A 16,974-nucleotide genomic window follows, 5' to 3' on the forward strand; every position below is an offset into this window, starting at 1 on the left:
CAAAAGCTACAGGAGGAATGGCTAAACAGAGCTGGGCCACCAGATGAAAGAGGAAGTAAACAGGGCCAGAGTGCTGCCTCTTTAATCTACTACATTAACTCCAGCACCACAAGGGGAGGAGCCAGCATGCAGGCAAACGGCACAGCCACACAAAAGGGGAGTGTCAATGAGGGGGTAATAAGAAAAGACAATGAGTAAACAAGCAGGGGAAGTCCAGGCCTGGCGTGCTAGTAACTCTCTGCTTCTCACTGCTTGGCACACACAAAGGCCCTGCTGTAATTAGCCACCCCAATAGGTTGTTTAGCATTTGCATATAAATGCCCTCAGAGGCAAACGCTAAACACTCTGACACAAGCCATGCCCAAAACAGACGTTCGCCACACCTCTACCCCTCCAGGAGGTCTCAGGGGTCCACTTATGTTGGGGTACCCCCTCCCTTCGCCTTGTGCTTGTACCCACTACAGGCAAGCTGGCATCCATTACACAAAATGCGGACAGCACACCATAGCGCGGGTACTCAGTTCTTGTTTCTAGAGAGATTGTGAAACAGTATGGCGGGTTTCCTGTCGAAGGCCATCTGTCATGTGAAAGTACATTTTTGCTCTGACCACAGAACAGAGGGTGCAGGTGTCAGTCTGGTGTTTTGTTTTAGAGAAATTCTATGTGGAAGACAAAAAAAAAGAACTCAAACAAATGTATCCATGTACGATCACACATCCATGTGCATATGCACATGTTCATAAATGCGCACAGAGCTGTCCCAAGGAAGCCGCAGGTCTACAGAGTGTTCAAACAACACATGCGGCCTTGCTTAATGTACCCTGTCAGGCAGGAAAAAAGACAAATGTAGTTGTACAAGGGTAGACCAAGCTGGTAGATAAGAGACCGAGGCAGACTACATGTACACATAATTAAACAAACATGCTACCACTTTTATCTCTTTATTACAGGTTAGAGTTTTCAGGCACTGTTGATATTTAACATGCATGTAATCGGACCTGTGCCTCTGTTCTACACTCCCTTTTCAGTCTAGTGTTATTTTGATAATGGCGATTCATGAAGAAAAAATAACTACAAACTATACCAAGGAAGGAAGTGATGAGACTGTTGTCTGTGCCTTCTTTCCCTCCCCCTGCACGGACCACCACCTCTCTCTTTTCTGTGCTTCCTCCTTCCTCCCATATTCTCTCCAGTGTAAACAAAGGCTGTCTCATCAACACACTTGTCCTGTTCCTGGTGCTGCACGGGGAGTAAGCGTACATCCAGAACTCCTGCACCACACAAGAGCTACTTCCTGTGTTAATCCTCAGCCTAGAGTGCAATTTTACTACTACAGTCTCCTCTGCTTGCCAGAGTTACCTGAGCTTTGCTCATGTCACAGGAAGACCACAGAATGAAAAGCTATCCTCTAGCATTAGAAGGCTGGTTCTCACCTGCCATGTGCCCTGTTGCTCCCCATCAGGGCATGACCCAACATGAGGAAACACCTGGCTTCTACAAAAAGCAGGCAATAACAGGAGTCTATTTTATAGCCTCCTCCTCCTCCTCCTCCTCCTGACACATACACACCTTGCCTGAGTTGCAGGTCCAACACTAGAGAGGAGATGCTGCCCAAATTATACCTCATCTATGAGGCAATTCCTTTTATTTCTATCAAATGTACATGAATCAGAAGGGCTCTGGGAAGAAAGTGCTTAAACAATGCTCCGAGGGAGCGTAAAGAGTAGCAAAAGACAGGGAAAGCAGAGCATGACTTGTCAAAGAATTGGCACTTGGCACGTAAGCAGGAGAAAAACTGTTCTAACAGTCAGTATCCGTTTTGAGCCTCGCTCTTACCTCAGGCTGACTTCCTATATGTGGTCAGGGTGTTTTGTTTTACTGCTTCACACAACAATGCTCACTTGCTATGTGTTACCACCTGAATAAAACAGAAAAGTCAAATGTTTTTACCCAGCTAGAAAAAGAAGAAAATGTCTTTTTATGAAACCTAAAGTCCAGTATGACGGACTTGCAGAAATACAGCAGATGCTCTGATGATAGACGGAATGTTTTAAACTCAAGCCATCATGATAAATAGGCATAATGCATTCTTCTGTTAGTATTGGGTCTCCAAATCATCACTAATAGCTGTAGCTAAACTAGTCCGGGCCCCTATCTTCATTCATTAAACAGTAGGGGAAATTAATGCCATGTTGACCAGACAAGGCAAATGACGTCACAAAGCCGAGGTCACCAGTCTGTCACGGGCGTCTAGCCCTGTGTCAGCCCCATGGGACCTGCCCCACCCCTTCCAGCCTAGAACAAATCTCTGCTCTGTGGCACTGAACGTCAGAATAAAAAACCAAACAGTCGCAGAGGGCTCTGTGTTGAATATGTAAACGCCACGACACTGTGGCTGTAATCCGCCACTGGGCGCAACAGCAGTTAGAGCTTAGCCTGCCATACTGGTAGGCACATCAGGACCAGCAGACAAGAACTGGCATTAAACTGGACAAATATATATTTTTAGTTGCTATGTGTGCGTGTGAAGGAGAAGAAGAGAGTTTTTGTCCTCCTCAGGCTAAACACACACACACACACACACACACACACACACACCATCTCTAGTTTTCGGTGTTGCTGTGTGGGAGTCTGCTTCTCTCTAATCAATTTATTATGAGGCACCGGGGTCCCTATGTTTGTTCATTTAACACAGGGAAAATGAAAAAGAGCATTTGTTTTAGGTACAGTGAGACCCGGAGAGGAAACCACATGTGTTTCGTGAGGGAGAGAAGAGAGGGGTGAGGCAAAGACACACAATACAGAGACACCCTGCAGAATAATGTAGAAGTGAAATATTGTGGCTTTGAGGAAATGCTTGTTTAATTGCAGTTTGGTGCAACATTTAATGCGGTCTGTGTGACACCTGACATAAATGGTTTAAACCTGGGACAGTGCCAATTATAATTCAGCCAATCAGAAATCTTTTATAAATCTTTTGTCATGCCCACTGCAGCAGCTGGATGCTTATTTGACGAGATAAGATGGGACGGCGATGCAGTATATCTTTTTTTCTTTTTTTAATTATAATGTCTGCAGAGGTGGGATTTTACTATAAACAATCATCTGTGCAATCAAACACAATACCACCAACACTATGCATTATAATAATTATAACATTGACAAACTGAATACAGAAAAAAGCATCATGCACAGTATCTGTATTATTATTGTTAGTAAAACAACATAAAGACAATATAAAATAATATGGTTGTGCATTGTCAAATAACTCCTATTACAACAGTGGCGGTGGTCAGATCGGCCAGATATTACAAATATAAAATGTGAAAAAAGTGAACAGTTTTGAATGTGTACTATCTTTGAATGTGCTTTTTAAGAACAGTTAGCACTTTATCTCTACTAACAACACTGCAGGTGCTAATAGGTCCTTCACAATCTATATTATAATTTTATATATTCTGATTTTGTGTTTGCATGAAAAGCACCAACACAGGTCGAAATAATAAAATAAAATTGACATGCACTTTCCAATAAGGGAAAAAAAAAATAGATGTGAGCATAATCTCAACATAAATAAATAATGAAAAGGCTAGCTAGCATGAGTAATGACCACTGAAAGAAAATAACAATGTACAGTACACGGTATGTGTGCACAAACTGTACACTGCTTTGTAGAAAAAAAAGGAAGAAAATTGCGGCAGAAGCTGGAAGAGAGCTGACATCAGAGGACTACGGAGGCTACAGCACTTAGAGGCCATTTTATTGCTTTGCTGTGGTCAAGTGAGGTGCACCGAGCTCAATTCCACCGCAACAATGGCAAAGAGGGCCGCAGAGACAAAAGAGGGCTATCCCTGCTTCTTAACCCCTTCACTACAGACAAATCAGTCGCCTGGGGTAGTGGGCGAGCAACACTAGGCCACCTCAGGAGAATGACAAATAGAGTGTCGCAACTTATATACATAGTGTATGACAGCATGTGCACACACACACACTTAGTTACACAGTAAAAACAATACATGCATACAAACCACATAAAAATCTATCAATGGGCTGATGGAGTCGGCTGCTTTTCCTGACCAGGAAGAAGCAGTCGGTAGCTTCACCTTGGCCCTCTCTCACACTGAAATGCACTGCAGCGTGTCTTTCCATCTCTGCCCCTCCCTCTCCTCTCTCTCCCTCTCCTCCACTGGGAACACAGACAGGCTACTACACATTTGCAAGTGAATTACACTTTCTGTTTAGTTTTTTTTTTTTTGCGTGAATTGTAGAAATGGGGAAAGAGGGTGTGAGAGGGAAAGGGTGCTCCTGCCATCGCTCTTTTCCTTTCTTCTCTCTATAATCCCGAGGAGGATAAGCTGTGAGGTACACAGAGAGGAAGTGCCATAGACCTGGGGTCCAGCAGATCCTAGTAGTGCATTCCTACAGCTATCAGACACACTTATAGACAGATATAGACTAAAACCGTCTCAGCCGCACATTACTACTGGTTGTCAGAGGGGGGGACGCAGTGCACACACAGCAAGAAACTCTAAATCATAAAGACTTTAATCTAAAACCAAAACTGGGCTTTAACCATGATCTAAAAACAGAAGTAAAATGTCATCTTACTTGAAAAACAAAACTGAGTAATAATGCACAAATGTAATTGTATAAATCAGGAAATATTGTCAAACATACTTAATCTGTCTGTCTTTCTCTCAATTGTTAATACTAAGAATGTCTTAGGAGTAACAGTGGAGAATAAGTAGCATGGAGAAAAGGAGTTCTACATTCTGGAGCAGTATAATGTTCATATCACTTTCACATAGCTCTTTATCTGGCCCTTCAAATGAGCCCCAGCCTGACTGACAGAAAAGCGGAGAAGCTGATAGCTTGATTACACAAACACACACATTGTATTTGGTACTAATACAAGCTGTTATACATGTTGCATCATGGTGTGACCTGGCTGAAAATTAGTGGCAAGAAAAATGACACCAGCCTGACTACATTTAAACATGTCTTCTTTTATACTAAATGTAATTTCTTCGTATGAATAGGCCTACAATTATTTCAATTGTTTACATTTAACCTGTGTCAATTGGTGAGTAGTTACATGGTGGTTTTTTTGGAATTTGAATTATATTATATTTTCTGTTATATATGTAATACAGTAAATAATATAGAACTTAAAGGCTGAAGCTATGCAACTGATGCACTTGTCAATTTTCTACCACACACACACACACACACACACACACGCACGCACACAAACATGCACATTTCAGTCACAATGCAGATTTCACAGACACACATAAACAATGCAAGGGCAGTTATCACTCCACGGAGCACAGTAACATAGAGGAAGAGGAAGAGGATGACAAAGAAATAGGGGAGGATAAAAAGACGGCGTGTGTGTCGTCAGAGTCACAGGCCAGAGGGGCCCATGTATTGTTCCAGGGCTCAGTGTGGGGAGAGAAAGGCGACCTGGGCCGCCTCTGTCAAAGCGTCCTCCATGTTTTATGCATTCTGTCCTTTGTGATGATAAGCGCCAGTGCGGAGGGTGGAATGCTGGCCTCCAGGGTCCAAGGGAAGGGTGGGCTTATGGGGGACTGGGGTGCAGCTCAGTTCAATTTTGCAGCACTTGGAGTGGTCCCTGTCATCCCTGCCTCACCCGCGTGTAGGCATATGTAGCCTATACAGGCACGAAATCGTTGTTCCTCCCATCCCTGAACACTAGAGCTAGCTGCTGCTGCCCCAGATAGGATACATACACAGTCATTCGTAGCCGGTATGCCACACACACACACACACACACACACACTCTTTTTACAATACTGCCAGCCCTTGACAGGCATGCATCACACCACACAGGTTCTCTGCTAACAGTCGATACAGCAACCCAGATATACAACAGTTTATATCACCGGTACAACACAGCTATCTAACAAACTGCCTTGTTTGCTACAAAACTGATATTTATTACATAAGTTACATTTATTATTTGCTTTATTAAAGCAATATTGAGATTCTAGTCAAGGACACAGATCTACACACAAACATACCCCCCCCCCCCCCTTTCTATTTCCTTCTGCGAAGGAGAGAAAGTCCAAATAGAAACCATACTTTGCTTTAAACATATTACTAAAGGGAAACAGATTTGTATTTTCTTTTTCCCATATCTCTATTCCCTTTATGAGTGCCAGATAATCAGCCCAATGTAGCCTTACCATAACATAGGTCTGCTGTGATTTGCTTGAATTTAAACAAGGATCAGATTTTTTGTAAACAGTTTAAAATTAATGAAAATGAATAACCCTAAAAACAAAAGTGTTACAGGGCCTTGACGTGGTACATTCAAAGTGAATTCATTTTTTTAATACCAGCATATGCATAAATCAGAATGGAGCTGTGTACACAAACATGCAAAGACACAAGCCAATCTTCCCAGTCATAAATCTAGTTTACCACAATGATTTAACCAAGATAGTTAACATGATAACATATCTTAAAAGAGCAAACCACAAAATAAATCTTACCAACTTCACTCCTAAAAGATACAATGATGACTGAAAAGCTCTAACGAAGGGAATTTTAGAGAAAAGGGGTGCTTTCTGTGGAGGAAGAGAAGCCCTTTTGGAAACTCAAAGCTGCTGGTATATGTCTCTCACACACACACACACACACACACACACACACACACACACACACACACACACACACACACACACACACACACACACACACACACACACACACACACACACACACACACACACACACACACGCGCGCGACAGTGATGTCTTCCACTCTCTTCCCTTCCACTGTCTCGCTCACTACCATGCTAAGCCGAGAACCTGCCCGCCTGCCTGCTTTTTTTTCAGCCTTTATAACAGCATGACATGTACACTGGCCTCGGCTGCAGGACAACTCAAAGAATCGCTCCTCGCTGCAGGACCTTGCATAATCCAAACCACACATTTGATTTGAAGCTATCATTTGTGTTGACTGCCCTCATCTAGATATGTCCATACATCTAATGGCTGACACTTTACATTCTTCACTGATTTCAGTGAAGACACAAGGTACCTTTGTATTTGCAATTCCCTGCCTCTCAAAAAGGAATTAATTTAGAATACCTGATTTATTAAAATACATAAATAAATAATAATAATCGTAATAATAATAATAAATTATTTTAACGACATAATTCAACATCAACACATTCTATATTTTATTTAATAAGGCATAATTAGGTGGATTTTTGTATTTGGTGTGCATAGACTACCTCTCGCAAACAAACCTAAGGTGTGCTGAATCTCCCATGTATGGCCTTAGCCTACTAGTGACCTAAAGAGGGCTCTCTACTGCCGACAACATGGCAGCGTGCTCCCCCACGTAGCCCATGCCCAAGCCCGGAAAGGTGGGAGTTAAGGAGTAAGATATGCAGAGCCACATTAAGAAGGAGAAGGAGAGAGGGAGAGGCACAGTGAGGAGGAGGAGAAGGGGTTATGACAGCCAGAGGCACTGTCTCCTCTTTCTCTGGGTTACCCCCCTACCACGAAACAAGCCAATCCATGACAACTGCTGCTCCCTGTAATTCCTGTTCATACAGTCAATTGACATTTGAATACTCTGAATATTCGTGCATGTCATCGAATATGGTAATAAAACCAAGTTCAAACAGACAACCGTATGTTGCTGTACAGGATAAGTGGCAATTACACTATAAACTGTGATCACAGCACAGCATTACAACACCACATATTTTCTCCATGATAAGAATAACAAACACAACAACACACAGATAGCAATTATACCTTATGCACTTACATGATTAATTGTATAACTAGAAACCTGTTCAATCACTAAATGCACAGCAGCACTGTCACAAATAAACAAAATTGCACTTTTGAATAATTGTGATTTTAACAGACAAAGGATTTTGTTACGTGTCTAACACAGTCAAATAACAGGTTAACAATTTTGTATTGTTGTAGCCATGGTTTAAAACAGTTGCCTGATGTGACAAAGATATGCTTTAAAAAGCTTATCTTATTCAGAATAAAAAAGAAAAATATTAACTAGAACAATCAGAATGGTGAAATATTTGCATTGGAGTATTTTTTTATTTTTTTTAACAGAGTAATATGGTTTTCTCATTTTTCTTTAGCTATGGTAAATAACCCCACTGCAACATAAATGTGTTTATTCATATTGGCTCAATATTTAAATGTTTTTGGGAAAAAACTATTTTGAAATTCAGCCTTGGGAAAAGATATAAGAAGGAAATTTCTCTGACCACAAGGCGAGTGAAATGAAAAGGGCCCATTTTCAACTATTTTTCAAAAATGTTGTGTCTATGGTAAAACCATCACTCTGACGACACTCACTCACAGTTCTCATGAAGGCAATACCTCAAATGTTACAGCGAAGGATGAGCATGAGATAATATAGTTAGCTAAACCGAACACACGACTGATAAACACTTAATACATAAATACAGATAAAGCCAATGGCATTCCTATGCCTTTGCCAGGAACTGTTATAATTAAACATAAATATGACAATGAAGCAAGACAGAAACAATGAGACAGGTGAAATGACAGTAAACATTTCTGCTGTCTTTGTTTTGTAACAGAAGACGGAGAGAGAGGGAGGAGGAGGAAGAGGAGAGGAGTGTTACTGTTAGACAGGGGAGGAAGGGAGATCACTCGAGTTTTGGCACAGCAGCCTACCTGACTACACATAACGACACCTTTGAGTTTCTGATCACCGGAATCGAAACATACACAATTTAGTGTTGCGGACACACATCAAAAAACACTGGGGGGGGGGAAGAACTACATGACAAAACAAAAAGAGCTAGATATGAATAGTATCAATTTTACATAAATCAACCAGTTTCCCCTCTTTCTCCCTAATCTCTTTCCGTCTGTTCCTCTCCAGTCTGAAAGGAAGGAATCTGTTTATCTGACCTCTTCTCCTGATTCCTCCTCTATGGCCTATGGCTATTTGACCCCTCTACCCAACCCCCTTCAACACTCCTACCCCGCAGTCCCCCCCCCCCCTCCCCTTCTCCTACTCCATGACAGCCTTAACGTTTTATTTTATAAAACCTGTTACTAGTCTATTTTGTTTCTTCCATCCTAAACTAAAGCCAAAGTCTTAATCCGACAGATGCTGACAACCCATAGTGCTTTGTGTGGCTCCCAAAACATGCCAACAACTACCATCAGCCCTTTCTCCCAGCAAGACCCACTCTCTCTCCATCATCCCTGGCTGTTTGTGCGGGGGTTTCCTCTCTTTCCTTTTTATCTCTGCACTCACTCCATGACCCCTGTTCCCCCTGTTTCTTGCTGTCTGACACACACACACACACACACACACACACACACACACACACACACACACACACACACACACACACAAACACACACGCACGCACGCACGCACGCACACAAACACAGCTTCTCGCCCCCCTTTCTGTTTCCCCCAATGGTACACACATACCCTCTTCTATCTTTGCCTCAGCTCGCTCGCAAAACCCTTTTCCCGTCTCTGGGTCGCGACAATTATCCGAGTCTGACTAATTCTCGCAGCCTTTTTTGACTGCATAGCTCCATCCGAAAAGCAGACACAATTTTTGATCATATTTATGGAGATTTTCGGCTTGCAATTAGCCTATAGCTAAACGTCAATGTAACAGCTGCCTGTCCGTTTTCTCTATTTTTCGTTACATCCATATTTCGGCGAGGTTGGTAACAGTGTAGCCTAGTCATGAACTCTTTTTCTTGTTGTTGTTGAAAAGGCCCATTTAGCAGATAGACTATCTTCACAAGCCTCGTTGTGTTCTCCTCCGAGAAAGCAGCGTATTCTATTATTAGGTAGGCTGTGTGGAAGGTTCTGTAGTTCAACTTTAGAAAAGATCAATCCTACATATTTTCACTGGCTTAGCGGCTACTAACAGCATGCAGTGACCTATAGGTGTAGCCTGGACCATACTATACGTTTCCGGCAGGAACTTTGGACGGATTGTGCCTGCTTAAGGTCAGACTAATATGGCAATGTTTTGTTTTCATTCCGGCCCAGCATTTCTCGGGGAAAAAATGTTCTCCTGAAAGTCTGATACGGTAGCCAAGTAGTTGGAGGCAGCAGATCCAGCCTGTCTGTGTCTTTCCTCAACCACATGTCTGTTCTCCAAAACGCAGCTCAGACTCTCGGGCTGTCCGTGTATAAGGTCCTGCTGATCCGCTCTTGTCACGAAGGAGACCCGGGGCTTCGTTTATCTCAACACACCACATTCACATAACACACACACACACACACATACACACGCAAACACGAACCCCTTCGCGCACGCACGCACACATGTACACACATGTCGATCGATTTGCATGTGACTTCGTCTGGGAATGAGCGAGAATCGACTTAAAAACAACGCTTCAAAAGAGGCAAACAGCGATGAAAAATTAAAAAAGACAAGATGGACAAAAGTGGGGTAAAGGGGAAAAGTGTAGCTAGAAGAACTGAGACAGGGCGGAGGGATTGCACATTTCAGAGAGAGAGACGTGTCGGAGAAGGACAAAAAAATGTGTTTATCAAGAAGAGGATTTCACAAGCACGGCGCTGAAACCCCATGGATGTGCAAATTGTCAAATCGGTCCAAATTTAGAAAGCGAGAGATGTTTCCATTCGCCGGACGCACACGGACCCACAGGCTGGACTTGGAGCTCCTTTTCTGGGCTGCGCTCATGTGGAGCTGCCGCTGCCCTCCGTCCGCTCAACACAGCCCTATTTCTTATCGCATCTGTGCCTTAAAACACGTTTCTTACCACTCATAAGCCCTCAAAACCTTTTCCCGATCCCACCGAAATGCACATAGCCTATTTGTTTTAAAACCGTGTTTTTCTACGCGGTCAACTGCTTGGAGAGGATCGCTGTCTTGTCCATTTCTTATCTTCCATTCATGAGGAGGAGAGGACGAACGCTGATGTAAACACAGGTAACGATACGAATAAAAATCAAGAATAAACCAAACTACTTGCATGAAATGAACTTGTGGTCGCCAGTCATTTCTCACAATGTGAGAATAGCCAGCTCCGCTACACGTAAACTACGAGCAGATAGGAAAAGAGATTCAGATAAGTCTACAGCGACAAGAATAGGATCGTGGAAACAGAGAGAGGAAAAGAGACAAACGCAAAGTTGAAACTTACAATTTCTCGCTGCCGCTTTGTGATCCTCGCTTTTTAATCCAGTATTGAGATGATTTAGCTAAAGATCCCATCAAGGCAGTCCCCTTTTGGTCAGTTTGCGCTTAGGGTGGCAAAAGAAAGATCATTGTTGTTGCGGAGTGTAAAAAAACCGAAGTAGCCTTATTAGTTGTTAAAGGCAATATAAAAATAATTTGGATGCAAAGCAGGCGGTGAGTCTTGTGTTAGAGGGAGCGAGGAAGAGGTGAAAGTGAGATCTGATGATTGAAAAGAAAAAACTCTTTGGATCTTTATTCCTGCTAATTAGTTTCCTGCAAAAAATGGCTGTGATTAATTCAGTGCGCATGTGCTTCATTACACAGGCACGAAGGGAAGGGCTAATTAGCCGCCTTCTGGATCAATAAGATTCAGCAAAGGAGAGAGAGAGAGAGAGAGGGAGGGAGGGAGGGAGAAAGAGGAGGGAGGGAGGGATAGATGGATATATACAAGTAGAAAAAAAGAGGAAAGTAATGATCAGGAATTGAAAATATGGAATTAAGAAGAGCGGAAAGTAAGAGTTTGATTAGACGGAAGACAGTGAAAGTTAATACTGGAGCAGGCAGCAGCAGCAGCGCTACAGGCACAGCTTTCCCTCCGCTCTTTTTCCACTTTTACAAATGTTGTCCCGGTTTTTGCTTCTTTCTTCTTTTTTTTTTAATTGAAAGACATGCATATAGACCTACTATTGAACTAAAAGAAGCCTACATAAACAATCATGCTTTATTTGATTATGTCTAGTCGTGTCAAAGCTGCACACGGGGCTGTTTCAGTTGTCGACGTTTGAACAACTTATTAAAATACATAACTGAGTTACGGCGGTTGCAGTGACTAAACCGGACGCATGTTATTCTTCAGCATATACTTGTAAATATGTAAACAATTAGCGGGTTTGTAAACAACTAAAACTAAGGATTGCCAAAGCAATTAAAGCCCGTTTAAAGCGATTTCTACATGTATGCAAACGTGTAGTCTACAGCCTGCTGTAACAGCAGCATGCAGGCTGCCTCGCTCGGTGTAGACCGTTGTAATCTGCAATGAACAGAGCTTATCGTAAGTACAGTGGCACCTGGATATTACCAGAGCTAACACTGTATTTGTATTGTTAAATATATATATTTAAGCATTAAGTGAAACGCCACTTGCTCAGAGACTGTAGCTGACAATAAAAAAAAATTCCTATGTATAAACTTGACGTGACTGGAACCCCAGTAGCATGTGTATGTGTTTATGTTTAGGCATGGCATACAACAGAATTCATTTTACAATGACAGACTTATTGATAAGACTACTTTAATAAAAACTTAGAGCAGTGTTCAGAAACTCAGAATTAGTGTGTATGCATGGACTAATTTGAACATAATTAAGAATCCTAACTACATTTAAAAAAAAAATGAAATTCAGGTTTATAAAATGTGCCATAGATGAAAGTATAACAGAGATGACGTGTCGGTTGAACAGTTACTGTGAGCTCAAAATTTCAGTCCAAGTTCAAAGTCAGGTTACTACTTTATAACTTTATTGTAATATAAAATAAATAGTTTTAATGATGTGAGGGAGTTCCCAGCACAGATTTTTCAATGTTTCCAGTTAAATTTGGGAAACTTTTGAGAGCTGCGTTGTAGTTAGTATGCAAAAGCAAGTCCAGCTCGTTTTTAGAAAAGCTTGTTGAAGCCCTGTTGCAGCCAACATGGGGCGTGACACATATGATACATATACTAAAATTGTACTATATGTGTCGCAAGTGTTTAGAACATATAAGCAGGTGTATAGTTCTTCACACCAGTGAAAGGCTTAGGTGTAAAACAGAGGAATGCTGGGAAACAGGTTATCGTTTCATGACATTGATTACAAAACAGCTGGGAACAAGTTGTCATTACATGCAGGCTCTTTTAAATAATAATAATAATAATAATAATAATCATAATAATCATAATAATCATAATAATCATAATAATCATAATAATCATAATAATCATAATAATCATAACAATCATAATAACAATCGTAATAATAATAACAAGACTATTAATTCGTGACAAAGATGTATCAAGGCGTTTGGTCAGCTCCGGCCTGTCTGCACTATATTATTAGAGTATGGTAGTTTTTCTAATGCAAGGACAAGGAGTCCAGATGGTCAGTGTCTCATCTCATTTTGATGCTTAGTGATTAGGAATTTCTGAACGCCTTTATGATCAATACCAACACACAAGGTGTGGAGGTTCTCTCCTTTGTTTTTCTTAATAGTCTTTCCGTAAAGCACCTCCGCCTCTGTAACTCATGTCCTCTCGTTTCCTCCCGATGAAAAGACTGTATTGCAAAAATCTACCTTTGAGTGGATGCTCTTTGTTATGATAATTTTATTGTTGATTCTGTGAGGAAATGGACAATCCCGCACTCTCAGTGCGCACCCTTTCTGTGCAAACAGCTCCATATTGAGTCCTGGTCCACTTGAATGCAAGTTGCAGTTTTAGCAAATCACATAACCTGGCGTGCTATGCTTATTGAAACAATACGGATTTGATGGTCTGCGCCTATAGGACTGAATTCCGATACAGAGTTGATAGTTAAATGGCACATATACTCGAATCCAAACACTGTCCAAACCTGCTAGATCTTAAATTGACCATAATACAACAAGATGTAAGCCATAACTAGGTTATTAAAACGGCCTGGAATATATTTTTCAGACGTGTGTTGGATAGACGTGCATGGCATAAATAAATCTAATTCCGGCTTTTTATTTTCTAAGACAACACACAACTGAAATGTTAAGCAGTCCGTGATGTATAGTGGTGAAGATGGCTGATGAAATATAAAGGCTATATTTTATATTTTCTAAAGGCCGTCGACTTTAAGGTTAGAAAGGTTATGAAACCCCCATGGGACGTGGCGTGTCCACAGATCCAATAGCATATATCCCTTAAAAGAGCCTATGAAAATCAAACTTCTTATATGACCAAGACCCAACTCCCCATTTCTCCCCACACACACACACACACACACACACACCTTCCACCTCCACCCCCTCTCACTGCTGCTAGAATATATGGTGTGCTGTAACACTGTAACGCAGCATTTCCTCAGCACTCGCCATCCATAAGCCGAGACAGCCACTGGTTTTAAGCAATGTAGCATCTGCTGTGTGGCATGTCTTTTTTAGAAAAACAAGAAAACTGCATCGCCCCGTCGAACAGCTCACATGTTTGCAGCGTGAAAAGCAGACTGCAGGAATCTCGAGGATGTGTGCGTGTCTGCTCTCTCGGGAAGGAGAGATTGTAAAAATGAATGGGTTGAAAATAGCGTGCGAGAGGAGTTAAAGGTGCTACGAGATAATAAAAGAGTCCGGTGTACTCTGAGGCTTGCAGGAGGCAGTTTTGAGCCATTCAGTCGCCTTAGGCCTGACAATGCCAACTTTAGTTTACAAATGTATGCAAAGGCCTGATTGACATTACTCCATCAGCGACCATGTTGAGTAGGGTGTAGGCTAAATCAAAAGAAGACCAGCCAGGCGGAGGCCTTGATGCTCTTAGGGCCTATGCATCACTGAAAAGGAAAAAAAAAAAGGGGGGGGGGGGGGGGGGGGGGGGGGGGGGGGCTTACAGGGTCTGAAGCTTTTGTGTTACCAGCGTTCAATTGCGCCTCTCTGTGGGAAGGAGAACTGTCCACGTGCCAGCCTGAATAGGCATACATCGATGAGTGGCATTGCAAATTCAACACAACCTGTGGCTATGACAGCCCGTGGACATGACAAAGAAAGGCAGAGTAGCTTAAAAAGCAAAATGCTGCGTAGATGTGGGGCACATGGAAGGCTTGACCATCAGAACTGCAAGGAACAACACAGAGTGTATTCAGACAGAGGGCAAAGCCCCATAATCCTTTCTACCGTTGCTATGTGACGGTTTAATTCGCAAATCCATGTGCACTTTTGACAACTTTTAGAAATATTTGAATGTCTTCAAATTAAATTAAATTCCACTTAATGTTATTTTACATATGTATTAGCTATTCTGTGTGTGTGTGATTGTGTGTGTGTGTGTGTGTCTGTGTGTGTGCGCGCGTGCGTGCGTGCGTAAACGCATGCATGCGCAATTCCAGACAAAGCACAAAGGAAAACAGAGGAAATGAGCAGGGGGGGAAAGCATTTACAGATAAAAGCTGCAATCGAGAAAAGTCGTATAACTTTATAAAGAGATAACGACCATTATATTCCGAAGGATTTGGGGATTTAAGATGCTTATAGGCTGCAATATTAACAAGGAGGGTGTCAGTCATATGTTCAGGCTATGGTAAACAGAGATGAAAAGGGCATCCGACATTCTTTAGGAACCAATCTGGGTGAGATTATGCTCTAAAAATATGTCTAAATAAAAACATAGTGTAAGTGGACTGGAAGCTCAAAGCGGGACACAAAACGATAAAAACACTGGACTTATTTTTAAAACGAAAATATAAATTGGTATTTTACTTTAGAAATGAGGTTGACGAAAAGACACCTTGTTTGGAGCCGTCTGGAGGTTGGATTCTCAGCTGGGCTGATAACAATTTTAGGAGGGTCGTTTTGTTTTCTCTGGAGGACAAACCCCTTCTCTCTTCAGCTTATTTTGTTTTCTTGGTTAAATAATGATAATCCTCATTTTTAAATTACTTAAATTAATAACATATTTTTAACAAAAGGTACAACTTGTTATGAGGGGGGGGGGGGGGCGCCTAATTTGAATTTTAGGAAAATATATTCATATTTTCATATCAGCCATGTTTTGTTTTTTCGTGATCATCGACTGGATGAGACGGTTAGGGCTGCGCTGTTTACCGCTGCACCACTGCGCGTGTGAGAGGCTGGTGTCCGGCTCTCCATGCGTCTGGGCGGACTGGGCAGCGGAGCCAGGTGCAATGGGAGCGCCCTCTTATGTTCAGCCGGACCACTGGGATCAAGCAGCGCATCAACTCCTTAACAGGAGCCAGGCGCCTGCGGACCAGCTGGTCTTTGCAAAAGCGCACGCACCTTTGCCTCTCAGTCTAACATCATACATTGAACTGCCTCGCGTGTGAATGATGTAAAGCAACATGGTCGGGTTATTGCGGGTTCAAAAAGACATGCACACAACCCAAGGCGGAAATGAAAAACATTTCAGATAAACATATCGCCCAAATATAGTTGATCTATATTAATGCCAGTGCAGACACTGCCCGAAACTGCCATCGTTTTTTTTTAGCCACTTGACGTTTTTGCTTTGTTTAAGGAGTGACAAGGAGCAGAAGCCCAACACAGATCAAACTTGAACTTGGCCTAATTAGCGGAGCATCCTTCAAAAATCAGCTCAGTTGATAGACACATCCGTACTCAGAAAAATCATGTTACAATAAAAAAATGTGTATGTTTAATTACAAAGTAACTTTTTTTTGAGTGGTAATGACTTGTGTGGCGGTAGGTGGACGATGTTTTAAACATGGTCTTCCACCATCATGCTTAAAGCACATCCCTGGTGGACAGGAAACTCCTGTTTAGGTGCATTTTTATTTCTTCGACTTTTGTTTTCTAAATCAGTAATTTGCAAATATTCCAATCCGTCTGTGGACTCGTAGTTTCCATTTTTTTAAATCTCTGTGTCATGTTTGGCACACGGGGAATGTTCTTGAGATAGATAGCCTACAACAGAGTGTGGTGTCATTTTTTTGTGTAGCCTTCTGTATTAAACTAAAATGCAACGTGTGTAATTGCTGCTGTTTGGTCTTCCCTGT

General features: G+C 41.9%; 1 protein-coding gene across 2 annotated transcripts in view; it reads right to left on the minus strand.

Annotated features, from left to right (window-relative positions):
- The window catches only part of zfhx3 (zinc finger homeobox 3), a 136,123-nt gene extending 124,538 nt beyond the window's left edge, over positions 1 to 11,585 (minus strand). For both annotated transcript variants that reach the window (XM_034872605.1, XM_034872435.1), the window contains exon 1: positions 11,200 to 11,585. The gene's annotated coding sequence lies outside the window, so the exon portion shown is untranslated. The remainder of the gene's footprint in view (positions 1 to 11,199) is intronic.
- Positions 11,586 to 16,974: the final 5,389 nt, after the last annotated feature.

Source organism: Etheostoma cragini, chromosome 1 (genome assembly GCF_013103735.1).
Source record: "Etheostoma cragini isolate CJK2018 chromosome 1, CSU_Ecrag_1.0, whole genome shotgun sequence".
NCBI classification, from domain to species: domain Eukaryota; kingdom Metazoa; phylum Chordata; class Actinopteri; order Perciformes; family Percidae; genus Etheostoma; species Etheostoma cragini.